A 21,421-nucleotide genomic window follows, 5' to 3' on the forward strand; every position below is an offset into this window, starting at 1 on the left:
AAATTATCAACTAATTTGGTAAATAAACTTTAAAAAATATGTGAAGTAAAAGATATTTCAGTAGTTTTATTTTTGTAGACATATTGAAGATAAATGGATTTAGTACACAAAGAAATAAAGCATATTTGAAATATTAGAAAAACAAGGCATACTAAATTGTAATACATTACAGTGGAGCATCGTTTATATGACGATCACTTACACGACGTTTACATTTATACGATGTTTTAGTGTGGTCCCAAATCATTCCTATTCATTTTAATGTATAAAGATATCGTTTATACGACGCACAGAATCGGTTATACGTCGGTTTTTAGATTTTGTTCTTTATTTAATTTTTTATTTTTTCTTGTGTATTTTAAAAAAGGGCGGAATTTGCCAACATGAATGATACAGAAAAAGGTGCCAACAAGAATGCTTGGATAACGACCGTAATTTTTACTAGATGTCTGAAAAAACTAGACAATGTTATGAAGAGGCAAAAACGAAACATTTTGCTATTCATCGACCAATGTCCAGCGCACCCAACTATACTAATTATTTTGAAAAATGTAAAAGCTCTCTTTTTTCCTGGAAATTGCGCTTCAGCCATTAGATTTGGCCGTGATTAGAAATCTAAAATTGCATCATAGAAAGCAGTAAGTTCAACTTGCTATTCAAAGCATTGTAGAGACTAATAGCAAGAAAATATAATTAAAGGTAACATACATTCAAATTGCTCACTGCAATTTTTCTTCTTTGGTTATTTGTTTGTTTTGCTTTGTCTAATTTAGAAATTTATGTAAATCAACACGTTAAACATTAAAATTAACTGAAAACAGAGTTAGTTTCAGTTTTAGAAGTAAAAATCGATTATGCGACGTTATCGTTTATACGACGTTTTTCGGTGGTCCCATCGGCGTCGTATAAACGATGCTCCACTGTACTTTCCTATAAATCAAATTATTTGTAATATATATGCACATTACACACATCACATAACTCATTAAAATTTTACCATGGCAGGGTTTGTTAAAATACATACAACAAATATATCATTATATCCAATAATTATTTTATAAGAAATAATATATTTTTAGACAAAGTATCCCCATTTCTACTAAAAGAGTTCTATTTTGGACTGAACCTGTGTCCATCTTTTTTACTGTTACCTCTTAAGAAAAATTTATATATATAAAGATGAAGTTTTGAACCCATAATTTATCAAAAAATTATTCATTTAGACAATGATTTGTAAGACAAAGACATCTCAAATTAATCACCTACTCACTGTTACACTTATGAACTGGATTGATAAGAATATTTTTTAATTTTAGATAAGTTCAATTTTAAAACATGCTATCACTTAGGTATTGAAACAATAGAAAAATTAAGTCTTATATGCAGAGAAGCAGATTTTTATGTATAAAATTCTTTTATAATATAGTATATAGTCTTATTAATGTCACTTCTCAAAATTAAACATTAACGAAGCTAAATCACACCAAGTAGTTGGAAAAATTTTGTCACCAAGACCTTAAATATTTTAAAAACTGAAGTTTTTGATTAACATGATAAATTACAATTCAACTCGTTTAAAGGGAGAAAGAAAGGACTATTTTGATTCACTTATCAAATCAGGATGGAGGAAGTAGCGGTACTACTTGGTGCTGTCTCTCCTATTGTGCTATCTGTCCTCTTCTACTTGACGAAAGTTTATAAGCCTGAAAATTTATGTAATTGCAATAACCAATCAAATCAGGATGTTCTATAAACTAGAGTAAAATGAAGTTTTTAAAAATGAAAGCTATTGCATTGAAAAAAAAGGAACTCTAAAACATTTAAAAATATTTGTGATTGAACTTAAGTTTGCACTATCTTGGCAAATACTACTGTCAGAGTCTATGTTTCTTAGCAGTTTGGTCGGAAACCGACACATGAGCAACAGTAGCAGCAAGTGATACAGGACCTATTCAAGGGTTTTCATAACAACTGCTATTGTAATTACCGCTCATTTATCATCGAGAAACAAACACATCAACATTAAGAAACAGACACATGAGCAACAGTAACAGCAAGTGATATAGGAACTACTTATTGGATTTCTTAACAACTGCTATTGTAATTATCGCTCTTGAACCGTTTTATCTCTAAATTTTACTAGTTATTTGATTCATGTCAAGACATAAGAGAGCTTCAAATATTGCTTTACTTTATTGCTTTTGAACGTAGTTAATCAAAAAGGCATTTTAAAATCCTTTTTAGAGAAAATGGTATTTTCTCCAGCAAATACATACTTTTTTTCTGATATCTTCAATAAAAAACTCATTTAATCCAAGTTATGCTTGTTGAAACAGAGCTACATTATAACATTAAACTAACCACTTATTAAAAATTCTCTTGTTATACCCAAGATTTCTGGGTCTGTTTTAATAAGGCTAGCAAAAATGCGTTCGATTGTTTAAAGCTTTACTGACAACAGGCAAGAAAGGGTTTGCATAAATGATAAAACAATTTTGTTGAAGCCTATCGCTGAAAATATGCTACGAGTTTAAAAATAAAGGCAAAGGAATGAGAATAAGTCAAATGTATTTTTAATAATAAAAAATATTTGTATAGAACTCAACATATTACAAACTTCTTAATTTCTTTTTAATATGAGAAAAAACGAGAATATTCATTTGTTATGTTTGAGAACCAATTTAAAATTTGGATTGAAGAAAAGTTGACAAGCGTATAAAAATATTCCTCAACAGTAAATTAATTTTTCGTGAAGTATTTTTGTTTATGCAAAAAATCTTTCAAACATACAATTGGCGAAAACAATGAGAATTTGTCATTTCATGGTCAATCACTCGTAATCAAATGTCGAAAATTCGGCATTTTGTCAACCACAGCGCAAAAAATGCAGAAAGGAGGCATATTAATCCATTATTTTACTTAACTTTTTTCTGCAATAAACCTTATTACGAAACTATGAAATGAATTCCTTTTGAATATCTGTATTGTTAATATATACGGACACATGACACATATTTAAACTCACAACATATTTTTAGAATACTACAAATGATTTAAACACAGGCATAGTATTTGTTACTTAAAATTCCTTCAAAAGGTTTCATAAAGTATGAAATTATTCTATTTCGATATAAGAATAGTTACTAAAAACAGTAAAACAAAGGTTTTAAATCTCGTAGATTAATAAATATTATTACTAACCTCAAGTAAAAATTACTAGCAGCGAAATATTGACTTAAGAATAAACATTTGCAAGCTTGTGTGCTCAATTAAACCTTTGTCATGTAGGACAGATATCATAATACCGAGATGTTGTTGCTGTTGTTAATTTACGTCGCACTAGGGCTGCACAATGGGCTATTGGCGACGGTCTGGGAAACATCCCGGAGGATGATCCGAAGACATGCCATCACAATTTTGATCCTCTGCAGAGGGGACGGCATCCCCGCTTCGGTAGCCCAACGACCTGCGCGCGAAGTCGAACACTTCACGGTAGCACAGTTTAACGAGGACCAATACCGCACACCCTCGGTCCCTACGCAGACTGATCCAAGTGGTCACCCACCCGCACTCTGCATAATACCGAGAAGGACAACACGAAGATACATCCAGGGTAACAACGGGATTCGAGCCTGCTATCTCCAGCTTTCGGTGGGTGATATCACTCAGGCAAGGTGGCCACATGGTTTATTTATTTATTGTATATATAGTCTTGTATGCTCATTACAGAGTACGGATTATAAATCCTTATCAAATTGAAGAGCACGACCCAGGGTTACGGTGATATTCATACCAGCTCTACGATACTACAGACTGTTTAGCGTAAAGGGATATCTCTACGCTCTGCCAGGAACGCCAACTATCAACAATAACCTGTTAGTGTGCCGTGGTGGCTCGGGGGATAGAGCGTTCAACTTCCAATGAGATAAACCGAGTTCGAATCCCAGGGACGGCTGGTCCATACGAATTCCACACCCGGCTCGCACCAACCATAGTGCTGACATAAAATATTCTCAGTGGTCGACGGATCATGGGTTAGAGTCCCCTTGCCGCCAGGCTATGGTTTTCTTCCCCATGTAACGCAAATGCAGGTTATTTCTACCCAAAAGTCCTCTACGAAGGCAAATTTCTTCCAATAATTGATTCAGGAGTTCCCTTTGTCTTCTGGATTGGGTTCAAAATTGCAAGGCTACCGAAGAAGTGAACATTAGTAGTCGTAAACAAAAAATTGGGTCGGCTGTTTCATGACTGTTATAAAATAAAATATTCTGTTAGTGTAACTCTCTAGTACAGCGTTAACAAAACTGAATTTCCGATAACAGTAATACATCAAACCAGTTTTGATTTGAGCACAGAAGGTAGCAAGTTTGGTCGAACTTCAATTGAACTTGTACATACTACTTTTGACTTGTAAGTACTATTTCTTACATGGAGAAGTTGCAGTGTACGAACCTGTAACTTTTTTTTGTTGCAATCAGAGACCTTAATATGGAGCTACTTAACCGTTGAAAGATTTGATGATATCAGCCAACAATTTAATGCTTGATATTCACTAAATACTTATCTACAGAACTGTTTTGCTCAATAGGGAGATGATTAGAAAAAAAGGTTCATAAGCCTTTCGGACAAGTTGAAATACAAATTACAGAAAGAGAATCAAAAACGCAACCGTGATTATGGCTGGAATGAAACAAGTTGTTTTCTTTCTTTGAAGTGCATAGGATCTGTATCCCATGACTTCTAAAGTGTTTCGAATTCGAATCTTTACATGGAAGCGCTTAAGTACGTTAGTTCTTTCAGAAACGAACCTATGCATCCGTAAATTTTTAATGCAAAATGGCTATCACAAATTTCAGAAATGAATTTTAGAGATAATAAAAACTGTATCCAGCGTAGAGACCTTCATGACTACCTATATGTCCATATGGCTTAGGGATATTTTACTTCCGTCATGCATTTTAAAACGTGACCTGACTCGCGCATTTTGACCCTGGTTATATCTTTTCTCTCCGTGTTTTTCTTTTGTAATATGGTCTATTTTTTCTTTATTTTTGACAAAGGCTTAAAAGCTGCCCGAGTCTACAATCTTTCTTACAGATTTATAAATAAATTAAGACCATCCAGGATTATGTTGCCGACTTTGTTCTTACAGATTTATAATAAATTAAGACCATCCAGGATTATGCTGCCGACTTTATTTCCATGCTTACGGTGTGCACCAGACTAAGTCGCAGTTTTGTGTCTTGAAATTGATTAAGTAAAATCTACTGTCTATTCAACAATCGTAGTAATCATAGTACATTATTTACGTCTTACTAGAGCTGCACAATGGGCGATTGCCAATTGGAGATGGTCAGGGAAATATTCCTGAGGATGAACCGGAGATAACTGATCACAATTTTGGTCTTATGCTGAGGGGATAGCTCATCTGTTTTAGTAGTCCGATGGCCTGGGCGAAATCAAATACTTTAAGGTAGAACAGTTTAAAATGACCGATACAGTGAACCTTCGGTTCTTTCGCAGACTGATCAAAGTGCTCACTGACCACTGCCAGTGATACTTTGACTTCGGTGATCTTCTGGGAACCGTGACTCAAGATCAGTCCACTGTGGAGCTCTCTAACGAGCACACGAGTCTTTATCAAGTTGAAGAGATACAAATTAGAAAAGTTCACCAATAATACACATCAATGGTTTCAGTGGGATTTGAACCCGATGCCTCCACACTACAGAGTGTTTTTCAGATTGGCGAGATCACTCTATTAGGAACACCTCAAGCCTGGTCTTCATAGTAGGCTATTAGATATCTTTGAGGATTATTAAAAGTAACATTGCCGAGGATTAAAATTTTGTTCTAAAATTACAATCTGAAAAGCGCAAAGACATCCTAATGAAATAAAAAAAAGTGAGCCCGGAAAATCCTCATGGGACGAAGCATTTTGGAGTATACTATCTTATGTATTAAAACAGTTAAAATGACAGAAACTTACTATTTGGATTCGAAAAACCGTGTCATTATCAACCGAACGATTGATGCTATGTGCTATTATTTACAAAATTTAAAATGAATGAAGTATTAGGAAAAATATTAAAAAATTTCTGCGAGTTCATGATGCATCTTTTCCAAAACATTATTATTTTTTTTTTTTGAAAAAAGATAGCCATCAATGGGATCAATTTGTAATGAACCAGTTCAGTAGTACGTTGACTTGTGTTGGAAAATGCATTCGGTTAAATCGTGTTTCAAAGGGAAATAACACAATAAAAATTTACAAGACATTAGAAAGAAGAAAAAAAAAACAATTGCAAAAATCCGATTTTCAAAAAATTTAAAAGTTACCGTATGTGTCAAGCTCGGACGTGCTGTAAAATTTATGAATAAGTAAACTTGCGCCCTCAGTTAATTAATGGATTTGCTCACTCCTATCAAAATATTTTAGTGAAATACTATCATTTTAACTATATTTTGTAAATATGATTAAATTATATAAGTAAAGGGATAAATGGTTCTTTCTATGTAAATAGTTGAAATTGCTACTTTTTTTAACTGTAATAATTTTTAATAAATGTTGCAAAGTGTTATTGAAAGTTTTAGAGCAATTGAAGGGGAAGAAATGATGGCCCAACAGCTAAAAATATGCTCAAAATGAAGAACGCAAAATTTCGGCTATAAGCATTAGGCGTCACACGAGAGTAGATCGATAAGAAAACAGACTAGACTAGCACTTGAAGCTTCTAAAAAATATGGAGAAAAAGCAAGTTATGGACCTTGTATTGATGCATTATAGTTAGTTGTAAAAGTTTATATATTTATATATACATATTCCTTTTCACTCCAAATTGGACTATAGGGCTTCCATCATAGCTCTCCATCCCGCTCGATTTGTTGTCACATATTTTGCCTCTATCCATGCAATACCTCCTAGAAAAGAGAAGGCCTTAGCACAGGTCACCATAAACAAGAAATTTGAACCTTTAGTAGTCCAAACGTAATGACATCCTTCGTATTTTCCACCTCTGTGCAACTTCCTTATTTTTCATCGACTGCGCAGTTTATGTTCGTTACGTCGGACTACTAAATTGATCCGTGCTGAGGCCTTCGTTCTTTTAGGAGGTGTTGAACCATGCCTCTGAACATTTCAATTCGTTTACAGTTGTTCTGCGCCTTTACGTAGAACATGACCAATCCATTTAAGTTTTTTAATTTCCAGACCAATTGGTTTCTGTTTTGCTTTACCAAGGATTTCTGTATTATAAATTTTAAGGAGCTACTTAATACATAAGATTCTTCTTAAACAGTTGTTAATGAATACTAGAAGTTTTTTCATGTTATTTTTATTGCAGTGCCACGTCTCAAAGCCATATAGTAGGACAGATTTGACATTAGCATGGAAAATTTTAACTTTTGTTGAATTTGTTATGTATTTGTTTTTACAGAATTTATTGAGAATAGCGTAACTGCTTCAGGCTTTGTTTAATCTATATAGTATATTTTCATCGGTTCTTTTGTTGTTAATTATACTTCCAAGATACGTAAAACTACTGACCTCCCTAGTTTATTATTTTTTAAAAATGCGTTATTTGTTTAGAATATTAGTACTGTCCAATTGCCCCCCAAAAATTTTGAATGGTTACAAAAATTTGAATAGTTTCAATTTTCTGATATATTGTCTAGGTTCTATATAGCTATAAAAATTCCTCCGAATTCTTCCATCTCGAATTTTTCAATTACCCCGACCATTCGTGACCAGCCATCTTGAAAAATCACTAATTTTTAAACATCATCCTGTTTGTGTTTAAATTTTTTCAAAAATAAATTTTTTTTAAATATTTCTTTTTGCCAAATTAAATTATCTACAAAATTTGAGCTAGACTGAAACCTGAAGCTGTAATATTTCTTGAAACAGAACTCTTTGAATTTGAAGGTATTTTTTCAAAAGTATATAGATATAAAAAATAAAAAAATAAAAAAATTTAAATTAGTTACTGCCTAACTTAAACTAAAAATTGAATTCTGTGTCAAGGTTTGACTCAGTGATAATTACCTGTCGTAATTTTTCTTTGGTAAGGAACTACTGTTATGATTTTTTGGCGTTACTTGCTTCGTTCGTTACGGACATTTCATTGTTAGAATCATTAGGTGGAATTTTAATGTACGTGATAGCAAGAAAATTATGATCGGTAACCTTACTGACCCGATTGCAAATAAACTTAAAGATATCGAGTACATCTTCATAAACATAATCAATGCTCACCAGCACACAGCACCTATGCCCCATGAAAAACATCTTTATAAATGAACAGGGAATATCATTTCATATTTCACATTCTATGCAATATTTGTCATTATCAGTGCGCTACAAAAGCAATAATATTTTTAAACATCTATGCAGAGGATTACGTCCCCTTATTAGAGTCAAAATTATCGATAGATTTTTACAGTAAATGTAATAAATGATTGCGGCACCACGATAGCATAATCATGAAATCCAGCTCGAAAGTTGACTAACACTTTATAGAATTGTTCTAGAATTGAAAGAAAGGTTATACTTTATGTAAATTGATTTATATGTTTACTTATTAATGAAATTTCTGCCAACGATATTTACTACGAATACCCACCCCCCCACAAGTGTGTTGTTACTTACTTTTGTTTTTTTAATAATAACTGTCTTTGAACAGTCGACCCAATTTTTTGGGTTTACGACTACTAATGTTTAACTCCGCACTCTTGTAATTTTAAACACAATCCAAGAAATGGGATACTCCTGGATCAAGTATTGGTAAAAATTTGCCATCGTTGAGGACTATTATAGAACTAACTAATTTGCGTTAAATGGACAGGAAGACCACGAGAACCTCTCACAGTAAGCCTGACGGCAAAGGGACTAACCCATGATCCGTTTACCACCGTGGTCGATGCAAGCCGGAGGCGGATTCGTATTGACCTGCCATCGCTGGGATTCTAACCCGGTTCACCTCGGAAGGCGAAAGCTCTATCCCCTGAGCCATCGCGGCTTTTACTTATGCCACTTGGCAACACCAGCAAGCCTGCTTGAAATCAAGCGAATTTAAAGCAGATGATTCGTTTCTTGCTTTTCAGTTGTGCTATCTACGACCAAGAGTTCAAACTTAATACAAGTCACAGCCAGTTTCACAAAAAGGACCCAATCATATTCCCTTCAGCCACAGATCGTAATTTCAACCTGAACCAACGAACGATCAATCTCCATTTCGGTATCACCAGAGGTACTGATTTATGGGAACTGACTATATTGCGATCCAGACAGATTTAACGTGCGCGAGTTACCATCTAATATACACAGGGATTCTTTAGCCAGCGGGATTCGAAAATCCGTTCTCACGAACAAGAGCCCAACGCCCTACCAACCAGGCTCTCCCGACTTGGTGTCTCAAGTCTATTTTACATGCAGTTCAAGTTTTAACTAGGGTGGTATTTTGGCAATAAAAAAAAGAACGAAAACGTGCTTAAAATAGAGCATATTACGCATGCTTTCGAACCCAACGGCTTCGTTGAAAAACTTGAATAAAGTTACAGGCATAAAAGATGCCAAAAACCCTGTTGAACGATGTGCTGTATAACAATTAGAAACTGGGGCTACAACTTGGCCAAAAGGCCCAGTTTCAAGTTTTAATAATTAGAGCTTCATGGTGAAAAAGTAGCTTAAGAATTTCCAGCTGCTCAAGAAAAGATGTTAGTTTTAAAAAGAATGTGATGACAGATGTAACTTTAAAAAAATTATACATTTCAGTACCTACATTAGCGATCATCAATCGTTTGCTTCAAGCCGCAACTTAACTTATCGATGAAGTTAGCATTGCCTATCGTCGTGCGACTTGTAAACATTCTAATAATGATACTCATTCTAATAATGATACTCAATCCAGAATTTGATAAAGTCAGAGATAAGGCATTCTGTCTAGAACTTAGTTTTATGGTGCAACGAATAGTTTGTCTATGGAAAGAACTCCCTTCGCCACAAAGTCTAAGGCCGTCTGCTGCTACAAAAACAAGAAATAGCGCATTTAAAAGAGGGGAGTTTCTTTCTCCCCTGAGCCTCACAGACCCGAGACAAAACATGTCGTAAACATTGACCCGACATCCCGACTGGAAATAGTTGAACCTCATAACCACAGTTGGAGCCACTGATCCAGATGAATGGCGAGGAGAGTTCTTTCCATGGACAGACTATACGCTATTTGCTTCGTGAAAATAAAAGCAAAATTGTTTAATTAGGCTAACTACCATTCTATGCATTGAAAATAAGTCATTGATTTGCAAACAAATTTAATGCCAAATCTCAAACGGAATTTACAATAAAAAAATTAAACTATAGAACTAAAGTTGAATCAGAAATAGAAAGGTATAATAGATTTTTTACATGCATAAACATATGCGCCAAATACGAAAAAGCATTCTAAAAATAAGTGTAAAGTCATTACAGATTTACGGCACACGGTGGCTGCAACTCCCGCATTCTTATGGTCGAAAAGCATCTTTTCTTCTGGTTCCAATGATTTTTCTACTGTGTCAGCTATATCCTTCAACACATAGTCTTTAACGAGTCGCATGTTTGACCTTTTACAATCAATCAAAAAATGCAACTGTTCCTCCATACTTTGAATGGTTTCAGTTATCATTTGGGAGCATTCTTTCAAAACTTCCGACGAGGGTCTTCTCTTATTTATTATTTCATCCATACCCATTTCCTTTATCTTCGCGCAATGGTTCTTAGTCTCATTCTTTATTTTTCTGGCAAGATCCTTTGTTGCTGTCTCGATGACTTCTAGCTGGAAGCTGGCTGTCGTCCCCGCCGTTTCAAATAGGTCGGCCACATCGGCGGATGAACTACAGCAGAGTTGCACCGAAAAGTTACTCAAATCACTTTCTGACGTTGCCTCGCTTGTTTCGTGATCCAGGTGATTTGCAACAGCATCTGATTCCTGAATCTTTTTCTGTGACTTGGCTGAGGTTTCGGTAATCATTCTTGCCCCTAATAAAAATAAACATTGAATATATTTCCAACTGAAGTATTTTAATGGTAAGTACAAACGTTACACGGAAGCTCGGTCATGTGTTCATTTATCGCAGCAAAAATTGAGATTGAAATTCGCAATATAACAAGAAATCGAGTCAGATAGTTGTGCAATAATACCCTTCTTGCATAGTCTGTCTAAAAGCGAAATGTAATGAAGATAGTTATAAAACAATCAGAGGATTAGATGTAGAGTAATGGTTATATAACAGGAATCAGGCATACTGCGCTAAATTCAAAATACAACCAGCAATGAGCCTTAACTGAAACAAAAATGAAACAGTGCAAAAATTATGTATGCTGCAAAGAAAAAAAAAGATAGATTGAAATTACAAAATTAGCGGCGTAAGCTAAGCTTGAAAGCAGTATTTATGTGCAGATTAGGTAGGTCTATGTAGCTATAGAAAACTATGCTTGAAAATTAGTTTTCCTCCTGCTACATCAAGAGATTCGTGTTACCAGTTTTAATACATAGATTTTGAATTGAACATGTTTTATTGCAATTCCTGATTTTCAACTCTAATTTGTGCTAATCTCATAATTTACTACCACTTGTCATCTCTTTTAACCAGTGATCTGAAAAACTACATTGTTTTGTAGTTAACTGCAACTACTTTTTTTAATGCAGTCTAATATAAACTTTAGAAACGAGACTACTTTTAGGAGGCGAGATAAGCTTCACAGCAGATCTTTATTTTTTACATCCATGTTCAAAATTGTTGAATAAAAATAGGTTTATTTTAAAATAGGTTTATTTAAAAAGGAGAAACTATTATATATTTTTTTCTTGTTTACATGATTCAGTTTGTTATCCTAAACCATTTTTTCGCGAATTTGTTCCTTTTTTGAATTGCCAAGGCAGTTCAACACTGTCTTCATGAACCTTTAAAGTATCTACCATTTTCCTTATTTCTGAAGTAAAAGAAATTATCGTAGGGAAATATAATTACGCATGTGATTTAAGTATCAGGATTTCCAGAAAACAAACTGTTGCCATTTTTTATGAAATAAACGCTGCTCTGGAGCACCAAACATAATTCTTATCAACGTTCGGCCTTGTTATAACGTTGAAAAGGATGTTCCATGGCACAAAAGCCATAATCTGCTACTTAATGGGAAAACAATTTTACTCAATATAATTAAATCTAACTTATAAACTGAGTATGGTGTAAAAAATAAATAAAAAATCACTAGGAATTAAAGATGTTTACGATACCTTTGGATCATGTGACCAGTGATTTCCTGAAGCTAAGCTTCTTGAAGAAAAATATCTCAGTGAAAAACACAAACTGGTTATCGTTAGATAAATATGTAAAGTTTAATGGTACAAGATCCGAAGTCTGCTATACTACGCCAAACATTAAAAGCACTATGTAGTCTGATCAAACGCTTCAAGCTAAGTCTGAAACTAAATTGATAAAATTTAAACGAGCCATCCAATATTATTATACAGTTTTCAATATAACGCGTTCTTTCAATTAAACTTTCAACGAAACAGACAAATGAATTAGGAGGATTCCGCAAGCTTGCTATGATGCTACCCAAAATAAAACTGCACTATTTTACACAAATATCGCCAAAGGGATAACACTCAAAACATAGAAAACCTTACACTTTATGTTGTGATATTAATTTTGATAAATTTATTTTAGGCTCACGACCCGTTAGAATTCATAAATTACAGTAAACTCGTATGAATGGTAACATTAAGCGTACATTTAAATACAAATTACAATAATAAAACTTCCTAGAATATTAAGCCTGTTCACACATCGCTATGTAAGTATAGCATAAGCGGATGGATACACCGAAAGTTTCCTAAATTTCTTCCGGTTTGAGGTAAACGAAAATCTGTTCAATGTACCGAAAATTATTCTCTTTTTCAGATTTTATTTTGCTTACGGTATAGATCAGAATTGCATTTGATCGAAAAAAATTCGAAAGGAAAAGACTTTATAAAGCAAAAGAATGACAAATTTAGTCTTAACTTTACGCAAAAGTAGCTTTTTACTTTTGAGACGTAATAATGTAACAGATACGAAATATCTCTTACACGGTTTTTTTTTAAGCGTATATCTTCACTCCAACTGCTTTGACAGACGAGAGTTTTCTGTAGTCAATACGTTAGGGAATTTTCCATGCACGCAAAATTGCTATTTATTATAATAACTATTTCCCGTTCGCGTATTGACAAAACATACCGTAGATTGTAAAAGGGTTGGCGAAAATTTCTATCGGTGTTAAAGGAGCTTCTCGCAAATCGCCAAACAGCTGTGTGCTTATGTTTTTGTTTTGTTTTTTGTATCACGTATCTATCATTCACCAAGTTACATGTGGGTGTGACATTTCAGAGTTTCAAATAAGCTGATCTTAATTAGATTCTTCTGCATTAAATGAAATATAAAGCGTATTTTTTTGTTATAGCTCCGACATAATCGTTTGTATTTGTTAACATAATTGTGTTTATTAGCGTTTTTTAGAAGGTCGTAATAAAACTAAGATAAAAAAATTATATATTATTACCACCATAGCCCCTTCTGTATTTTATAACTTTCATTAAATGTATTTCGAGTAGTGAACTTCTTTACCTAGTCATCCACTAATTAATATTAATAATTTCATAATAACCTCTAATCCTTAATAATGAAATGATTATTACAATAAAGTTTGTTTACTTAAAAGATTAAAAAAAATTTATTGATCAGTAGGGACTTTGTTACTAATTCTATATTCATTAATTAAACTTAATGGTTCTGCTCGATAACCATTTACAATTTTTTTAAATTTTATTTAATTTTCAGTTATTATGGAATTCCTTAAATATTTTTTCGACGTAGAGATTACTTAGCAATAATGCGAAAAGCTGATATTTATAAATGTATAATATTTATAAATGTTTAAAAGAATTTTTAGCAGCTATTTTGTACTAATTATTTTAGTTGAAATGTTCATTATACACAGTTTAATAAAAATAATTTTATAAAAAAAATGCATTTTGCTCCGGAAAAAAAAATTACTTGAATTTGTCAATAGAAATTCCCTAATTGTTGCTGCAAGAACTTTTAAATTTCTAATCAAACTTTCCTTTATTATAATTTTGTGCAAATAATTATTATTAATAATATAAATGACTATTAAAAGGAATTAATTGAAAATGTTCAATTTTAATAAATTAACTGTTTTCGCAATCAGATTAATAACTTTTTTCATAATTTACAAATGGAAAAAAAGTCTTTGACAGTTTAAAAGTGAAAAGAAAAATAAAGTTGAGATTAAATTTATAAAGTAAGCATAACTCGAAGGAGGTTGAAGTAAGGGCATTGAAATCAAAATTTCAAAAGAAAAAAAATTCACGTTTTAGTGTACAGTGAGCTATAAACGAAAAATCTAAAACTAACTTTTGATCTAATGATCAGATGTTTACGTTCTAGGACTCAAAATTTAGATTTAGAATTTCCTTAATTCCCTATCACCATTGTAGATATTTACTTTTCACCTAACTTGTAAAATTATAAAGTTTAGAATTCCTTACAAAATCACTCAGACGAAGTGATTGTGTTTTATTTAAATATTATTTAGAAAGAATTTTTCTAAAAGTATTTCTTTTAAAGTTTTTATCAAACTTTTGCTTTTTATTTATGTATAGTTATTGAAAGTTAAGTTGATGTTTTTTAAGTTGAAATGAATGCCGCCCTGCTTTGCATATTTCAAATATTATTTCTAAAGAGATGTATAACTTAACATTAAACACCCAGGAACTTACAATTGTAAATCAAACAATCACTACATTTATTTATTAAAAAACAATCTTATGACCTGATAATAAATTTATCTAAACCTTAAATGTGAGTTTTATGACATATAATTTATTTAAACTCAGCACATACATCTAACCTCTGTTGACGCCAGTGTCTCAATTTTAAAATATAGTTTTTCTTTTACAAATTTTCTGATATTTTCATATGAAGGATAGTATTAAGTTCGAGAATTAAAAATTTGTGCCCAAAAAAGTTGTTAAAAATTATAATTATTATTAATATTTGACTACAGAAAGTTTTTAATTGAAGGTTGAAATTTTTTTTAATTATGTTATTTTTTTTAATTATGCTATTTTTTAATTATGTTATTTTTTTTAATTATGCTATTTTTTAATTATGTTATTTTTTAATTATGTTATTTTTTAATAATATTTTTAATTACCAAACTCATATAACAGTATTTAGGAATCTATAAATTTATGTTACGTATGATAGTTGCAGAATAACCTGCAAACAATATATGTAAATAAAATATATTTTTAAAATTGTGCATTTTCTATTACATAATTGCATTTATTATTCTTATATTGAAAAGGTATCAAGTTATCTATGACCTCCATAATGAATGAAGTATTTACCGACTTTTATATATATTAAGGAATTGAATCAATTTTTCAAGTTTAAGATCTCATCTCATTGCAAAAAAAAAAGTTATTTAATAAAATTATGCAAAAAAAAGTAATTTAATATATTTTTTTTTATAAGGAATGCTTCTAGTAATGAAACACTCTTTCAAACTTTATTTTAAAAATATTGATTATTTCGTTTACAAAAAACTATTACTTTAAAGCGTGATAACATTTTTGAATACTTAATTTTTTTTCTAGTAAATAATATGTCTTTGTTAATTTCTAAAAAAAGAATCTTTATAAAAAAGCTTACATTATTCTTTTATAGAGAATATTGATTTAATAGAAAATATCACTAAAATAAAACAGGTTATGTTTTCTTACAATAAAAGTTAAATAGAATTAATTCTTCAAAATAGCGTTTCAATAAAACATATTATTAAAATGTTATGTTATTTTTTGTGATTGGTTCAGTAGTAGTAAATTATTTTTATTTTTTCGCAAACACAATTCTTGTAAAAAAATTGAATCTATTATATCAAAAAACTAGATCGTTTTATAAAATATGAATACAGTGTATTTGTAAAGTGATCCTGATAATAAAAAGGTTATTTTCTTTTTTAATTCTCTTTTAAAAAGAATTAATTAGTTATTTTTATTCATTATGGCTAGACGAGGAGGAGAAAAAGAATATCGAATTACACTGTTTAGGTTAATGTAATTTCGTTCTCCCACCACATTTACGCGTAATCCATCGCCAATTCCACCTGCAATCGCCGCGTTTACAATCTACGGTATGTTTTGTCAATACGCTTCCCGTTCGTGGTTCAGTGTATAAAATTGCTGCTCATCAGAATATTCGAAACCGTAATGAATGATCATATCGTGTAAAGATGATACACTGTTTAATTACTAGAGTTAAGAGACTAGTGGTATTGAGTAATAACTATTGAGAGTGTGTGAATTAAAAATACCCATTTAATATATTTCAAAGTAATCTCCAGTTGCTTCTGTAAGATTTTGTTCTCTGCTGTCAAAGTTTCTGAAAGACTTTTTAAAGTTCTCTTTCGGAATGATTTTAAATTCTGACGTCTAAGTTTTTTTTTTTTGTATGTCTTATACATTTTTAAGTATCGTTCCTTTAGCAACTTTTTTCAGTTTTGGAACTAAGAAAAATCAGATTTGTCCAAAGAGTGAAAAATGATGCCTTTTTACAACTTTCGGAATCAAAAAATTTGACAAAGGTACATGAATGTCTACGATATTGAGAAAACCCAAAAGTTAGAATTTAAAACCAGACGAAATTTAAGGTAATTTTAGAAGCTCTTACAGCTCAGAATCTAAGTTTATTGCTACAGATGAAGCTTTACTTCGAAACATTAAATGAGCGAGTAATTTATATAGTATTTTCAAGATTTATTAGGTCAGTTCTAAAACTTTAACAGCTGCATATTCGTTAGGTTGTTCGATGTAAAAATTTTTAAAATTGATACACTTATGATTTTAACAGTGAAAATAACTAATGGGCATCATTGCAGTCACTAAATTAAAACCAAGCAGCATATTATAGTAACCATAGAGTAATGAAAATAATTTTCATCAGCCAATATCCAAACGAGAAAGTTTAGGATTCTGTTTTATACTTCATAGTCTCCGAAATTTTTGCTTCTGACTTAAAATGCTTTAAAAGTTTACACTTATATAAAAGTTTTTAAATAGATTCAATATAGGCTATTTTTTTAAGAAATATTTTTATGCAATTTCCTTGTAATTGATGTCAAAAGTTCATCTATGTTGAAAGGCATTGATATTAGGAAGTTTGACTTTATGAAAATGGAGTTTTGAAAAGTTAATTTCATAAAGACCTAAATGTACAATAATTTTTTATTGAATTTAGAATTTTAACTTCTCAAAAGTTTGCTATATTGCAAAAAAACACCTAAACACATACGCGATACTACGAAAACTTAGCGAAATTAAACGATATTTTGGACTAATTCTGGATCAAAAAGTTAAAACCAAACACTTAAATACTTAATGGTTTACAGTTTATTTAATTCGTTTTTACTTACTAGTTTTAGTGTTTGTAATAATAGAATCCTGTGCAATAGAAGGTTCCAACAAGTGGGAGCACTAAAAGTCTTTGCAGAATCTCCTAAGCTTATAAAGCGTGCTAAAGAAGCTTGTAAGTTTCAACTGTTTCCTGATCGATACGGGCAAAATTTATCGCAATAGTATCGAAAGAGGGAATTTGTCGCGTATATAATTTTATACTGTGGCGTAACTACCACCAGAAATATTGAATACCAATTCCCTAGCATATAAGAGATGTTAACTTGAACCCATCTAGAGATACCTTTTGTTAGATGAAGGTTGATATAGTCTATAATTAATTTCCCTCAATACTATTTTAAAGTCAGCTAGAATACTTAAATTTTATCTGGAACTCCGTACTGGTCTTAATTGTTCTTTGACGAGAAAAATTTATCGGGATATGATTGCCGAAATAAATTTAATGTCTACCAAAGTTCCTACATTTTAACTAAAGCACTAAAACTTGAACAAGCTCTGAGCTGGATGCATACCTGCCAACTTTTAATCCTTTCGAGGATGGTTTTCCTCAGTGGTAGTAAATTCGAATTTAAATTACATTTTTAGGCAGAAACATATGCTGTTTTTGAATAAAGCTTAAGTGGACAAATACGACAGTATTTTATATCAATATATATGATTAAATATTTTGCAAATAGTGGTGGTCAAAAAGATTTTAAATTAAGTTTATAAATGGAAGGAATATATAGAAAGCATAAATTTTACTACCACTTTACAGAAATAAAATTTTACGCCAAATGCGTAAAAGTTGGCAGCTCTGTGGATGATATCCTAAGTTTTAGATGTTTCGACAGTTTCAAATAGAATCACATTATTGCTAATAGAAAATTTTGGTTAAAAAGAAATCCCCGACTAGTAGCTAAAATAAAATTTCCTCTGGAGCTCTAAATGATAGCAATACATGCAATGGTTTCTTAACCACTATGAATAGCATTTATCGTTAACTTTATGTTACATAAAAATGCCCGACCATCAGCTAGATAGAACTTATAACACCTCTGTGCTTGACTGCAATGCTAGTTTTCTAACTGCTACAAATAGAATTTGTCATATTATGTATCTCCAAATGCAAATTACTGACTAGCTAAAGCAGCGGTTCCCAAAGTGTGGTACGCGTACCCCCAGGGGTACGAGAACAGTTTAGCGGGGATGCGCTTTCTTATGCGAAATATCTTGCAACAAACGAAAATTTCAAAATTTTTTTATTTAAAATCAAAGTCAACCATGAAAATTTACGATTATGTATTGGCAATTTTGGCCAGGCAATTGGCAATTACCTATTGGCAATTTTTTGCAGAGTTAACAGTTAATAATTAGTGGTGTCAACAGTTAGTGGTTGATTAACTTTTGTGCAATTTTTCAACAGTAAAAAATCTATTCATTTTTTGTTAGGGGTACACAGCGTTACGAAAAATTTAGAAAGGGTACACAAAAGTCATAAGTATGGGAAACACTGAGCTAAAGTGATGAAATTCCAACTGAAGATTAATCATTGATTAAAAGTTTCGATGATTTTCTAAACACTACAGAGAGAATTAATAGTCAACTGAAATAATTAGAATTTTGTTTTAACATTAATACGCATGCAGCAATATTTTATAATAAAAGGACATTTATTTTTTGTATGTTTAATTAATGAAAATGAAAAATTTAAATTTAATTTTTCATTTTGATTCTGAAGCACAAAAATTATTCCTCTTTTTTTAAAAAATTTTAATCAAATTATCTACTAGAGTATTCAGCAGAGTTCAGAGAATATCTCGTCCCAGGAAAAGCAGACACATTTTTTAAATAATTTATAAGTCTAAGAATTTCATATCTAGCGTCGCGATACTTGTGCCACGTATGTCCTTTATCATTACCAGTGTTACGAAATTCTATTTCATTATTTTACTCACCATTATTCATGCGTCACGCATGCCTTCAGCATTCATATTTGGTTTACTGCATATTAAAACGATTTTATAAAGTTTTCGTTGCACAACTGTCGTACACCGCAGTTTGACAGAGAGAAAAACAATATTTTTTTAGTTTACAAATTAAATATTCAAAGTATAATAAACCATATTTTTATAAAGTTGTTTCAGTGACTTTGTTTTGAGCGACAATGAAAGTTTTTTACTTTATTCCTGCTATATTAAAAAAAATGAAGTTTTAAAAGCTGGTTTAATTTTGCTTTTTAATTTTTATGTTAATACACTTTATCGAATGGAACAAAAAGTCAAAATTTAGTCCGAAAACGACTTAAGAGTCCCTTGTAACTGTTTTGACATTATTGTAAGTTGCGATTTTTATACAACATCACGAATAAATAAATTTCCACAGAGCACAAAGCTTCATAATTTTTTTAAAAATTTTCTTCCCCAATAAACAGCATATACGTCGAATTAACAAAAACTATTACAGAATATTTATCACGTCAAAGATTAATAAATTTACTTTTTATACTTACTTCAAAAAGAAAAAGCTACCAGCGAAAGGACTTGACAAACACAAATAGAAGAAAGTGGTGGCAGAAGCTATTCTTTTTTAGTAGCAGAATAACTTCGTTACTGAATTTTGATTATTTCAGTTGTTTAATTTGGAACGTTATTGGTTACTTAATTTTGCCTGATTTCAATTACAACTGAAAACAGTTACGGGGCCTCCCTGGCCGAACGGTGTAGCCGGCCAAACACTGTGCAAAGCGTGGAGGTAGCGGGTTCGAATCCCGCTGTTATCCTGGATGTATCTTCATGCTGTCTTCTTTGTATTGTGATATCTGTTCTTATTTTTGAGAAAGGTTTAAAAGCCTGAATTCAGCACACAAACCTGCAAATGTATGTAATTCCAATGAACCAATAATAAAAGCAGTTAAAATGGGGCCTACCCTGTCAAGCAGACTTGGAGTTCGATCAAACGCTCTGTAGAGCAGAGGTAGCGAGTTTGAATCCCGCCTTAATCCTAGCTCGATGTATCTTAATGATTTCTCTCTACAACTTGTACTGCCAGTTTCTCAGCTAGACAAATGCTTATAAGAAATACTTTGTAATGAGCATCACACAATGCTGCAAATGTGTAACAATAAATAAATGCAGCTAAAATGGGTTTACTTCCTCAATTTAGACATTTATCTGAAGGAGAAGGAAATTTCTCCATATCAATATACCCTTGGTACTGCTCAGCAGCTGACCATGGGACTTTCGATTCAACAGATTTTATGGGCACGTATATTGCATGCATTCGGTGGGTCTTAGCGGAGTTGAGGATTGAACCACGGAATCTGCTGACCGGAGTCCTATTCTCCAGTGTTGAGAACAAATGCTTGCATATATATGTGTAACAATAAATAAATAAATTCGGCCGGTGTGACCAAAAGACACGGGATAGTAACAAAAATGATCGCAGTTTAGCTTTCAGAACACAGAGTAGCTCTAAAGAGTTTCAGCTCAGAATGGCTAAAAATTAAAGTAAAACAAACTCAGTTATATGTTCATCCTCCTAACAAAATGAAGCGTAATCGTAGTGGGTTCGAATTCCGTCGTGACTCTGGCTATACGTTTTATTCTCACTTTTGTGATGTTTGTCCGTAATACAGTATTTCAATTTAACAAATGCTTTTATGTCGGTTTTGGAGTAATGGTACTTAGGAACTTTTATTTGCGTCACACTAAAGCTGCACAATGAGCTATTGGAGACGGTCTGGAAAATGTCTCTGCGGATGATTCGGAGGCAACATTAATACGTCACACCCCATTTTACAGAGAAGACACACTCGCACACCATTCATCTGAAGATCGTAATTTTGCCCTGAAGCAGAGCACGTTCAATCTCCGATCCAGTACCCCCCAGAAGTACTGATTTGTTATGGGAACGTGGAACACTTT

At 32.0% G+C, this 21,421-nt stretch overlaps 1 long non-coding RNA gene across 1 annotated transcript; it reads right to left on the reverse strand.

Annotated features, from left to right (window-relative positions):
- Positions 1 to 10,291: 10,291 nt before the first annotated feature.
- On the reverse strand, positions 10,292 to 20,173 carry LOC107441723 (uncharacterized). Its single transcript, XR_011636160.2, has 2 exons — positions 20,008 to 20,173; positions 10,292 to 11,014 (listed from the first exon to the last, which is right to left on the reverse strand). It is a non-coding gene; the product is annotated as an uncharacterized LOC107441723 (long non-coding RNA).
- Between the last annotated feature and the right edge of the window lie 1,248 nt (positions 20,174 to 21,421).

The sequence above is a fragment of the Parasteatoda tepidariorum genome, chromosome 2 (assembly GCF_982258835.1).
Source record: "Parasteatoda tepidariorum strain Cologne lab strain chromosome 2, Ptep-v5.0, whole genome shotgun sequence".
NCBI lineage: Eukaryota > Metazoa > Arthropoda > Arachnida > Araneae > Theridiidae > Parasteatoda > Parasteatoda tepidariorum.